This window comes from Gossypium raimondii, chromosome 6 (genome assembly GCF_025698545.1).
Source record: "Gossypium raimondii isolate GPD5lz chromosome 6, ASM2569854v1, whole genome shotgun sequence".
NCBI lineage: Eukaryota > Viridiplantae > Streptophyta > Magnoliopsida > Malvales > Malvaceae > Gossypium > Gossypium raimondii.
The window spans coordinates 35,190,503-35,192,637 of NC_068570.1; the positions used below are offsets into that span (position 1 = coordinate 35,190,503).

The 2,135-nt window shown below is 39.2% G+C and overlaps 1 non-coding gene across 1 annotated transcript; it reads right to left on the reverse strand.

Annotated features, from left to right (window-relative positions):
* Nucleotides 1-496: 496 nt before the first annotated feature.
* Nucleotides 497-603, reverse strand: LOC128042007 (small nucleolar RNA R71). The gene has a single exon (XR_008197215.1). It is a non-coding gene; the product is annotated as a small nucleolar RNA R71 (small nucleolar RNA).
* Between the last annotated feature and the right edge of the window lie 1,532 nt (nucleotides 604-2,135).

Below are 2,135 nucleotides of genomic sequence, written 5' to 3' on the forward strand. Positions count from 1 at the left end.
TTTCAGACAAAGAAGACTTGAACGAACAACTCAAAGACAAGTCGAGATGGACCTTTGGGAATTAGAATCAAGACCACGGTAATGAAGCCGATCATGTACGAAATCCTATCCTCATTGTTGATGATAGGGATCGATGCATCAGACAATATGCTGTGCCACTTTTCAGTGAGTTAAACCCAGAAGTTAGAAGGCCAAATATTGAGGCAACCCAGTTTGAATTGAAACCAGTGATGTTTCAAATGCTACAAATGGTGGGCCAATTTAGTGGTATGCCACGGAATATCCACATCTCCACCTTCGATTGTTTATGGAGATGAGTGATTCATTCAAGATAGCTGGCGTGACTGGAGACGCACTGAGGTTGAAGTTGTTTCCGTACTCGTTGTGAGATCGAGCATGAGCATGGCTCAATTCATTGCCACCAAGTTCCATATCTACATGGCAAGAATTAGCAGAGAGATTTTTGGTTAAGTATTTCCCACCTAGCAAAAACGCTAAGTTGAGGAACGAGATCACAACTTTCCAACAATTGCATGACGAGTCTTTGTATGAGGCTTAGGAGCGATTCAAGGAGTTACTTCATAAGTGTCCTCATCATGGGATTCCTTATTGTATCCAGTTGGAGACATTCTATAATGGTCTCAATGCACATACAAGATTAATGGTAGATGCTTTCGCGAATGGTGTAACTTTGTCTAAGTCTTATAATGAGGCTTATGAGATCAATGAGAGGATCGCGAGTAATAACTATCAATGGCTAACAAATTGAACAGCTTCAGGAAGACGAGTAGCCAGAGTTCATAAAGTTTACTCTCTCACTTCGTTATCAACTCAGGTATCATCTATTTCCTCTATGTTAAAATAGTAACCGCTAATAGTACTAATAATTTTGTAGCTCAGCCACCAAGTCTGTTTCAAGTAGTTTCCTGTGTGTACTATGGGGAAGGTCATTCTTTTGAGAATTGTCCATCAAATCCTGAGTTAGTGTACTATGTGGAGAACCAATATCAAAATAGGAGTGGACAAGGACCCAAGTCCAACTTCTACAATCCTTCATGGCGTAATCCTAACTTTTCTTGGAGCAACCAAGGAAATGGATCGAATAACTACTTATTGCAGCAGTGACCCAACCAATCTCAAGGGTTTAATCAGCAAGCTCCAAAACCACTTCAAGCTGAGGCATCAAACAGTTTGGAGAACTTGTTGAAAGTGTACATGGAAAAGAATGACGCTTTGATCCAGAGCCAAGTAGCAACACTAAAAAATTTGGAAAACCAAATGGGTCAGTTAGCTACGGAGTTACGTAATAGACCACAAGGAACCTTGCCGAGCGATACTGAGAATCCAAGAAATTTGGGTAAAGAACATATCAAAGCAGTGGCATTGCGAAGTGGTAAAATTCTAGAACCCCAATTTATTGATGTCGAAGATAAGTTGTTGAGAAGAGTCAACCAGATGTTGAAGTTCCTACACCAAAGGAATCAGAATCTGCAAAGTCTGACAAGGTAAACCCTGACGTAGTGAATTCAGATATTTTTACATCTTTGGGTACAGATTTACCTATTCAAAAAAGTTGTCCGGTTCAATCAAAATTTCTATCACCTTCATATACGCAAAGATTGCAGCAACACAAGTAGAAACAGGAGGTGCAATTCAAGAAGTTTTTGGATAATCTGAAGCAGTTACACATCAATATTCCATTGGTGGAGGCTTTAGAACAAATTTCAAATTATGTGAAGTTTATGAAGGATATACTGTCCAAGAAAAAATGACTAAGTGAGTATGAGACTGTTGCTTTGACAAAGGAGTGCAGTGCGTTCCTGCAGAACAAACTGCCATCGAAATTGAAAGACCCAGGAAGCTTTACTATACCCTGTAACATTGGTGAATCTTACTGTGGTAAAGCTTTGTGTGACTTAGGAGCGAGGATCAACTTAATGCCTAAGTCTATTTTCAAGATGTTAGGGATAGGTGAAGTAAGACCTACAACTATGACGCTTCAACTAGCGGATCAATCTTTAGCATATCCTGAAGGAAATATCGAGGATGTTTTGGTAAGATTCGATAAATTTTTTTCCTGCTGATTTCATTATTTTAGATTTTTAACTAGATAAGGAAGTACCAATTATCCTTGG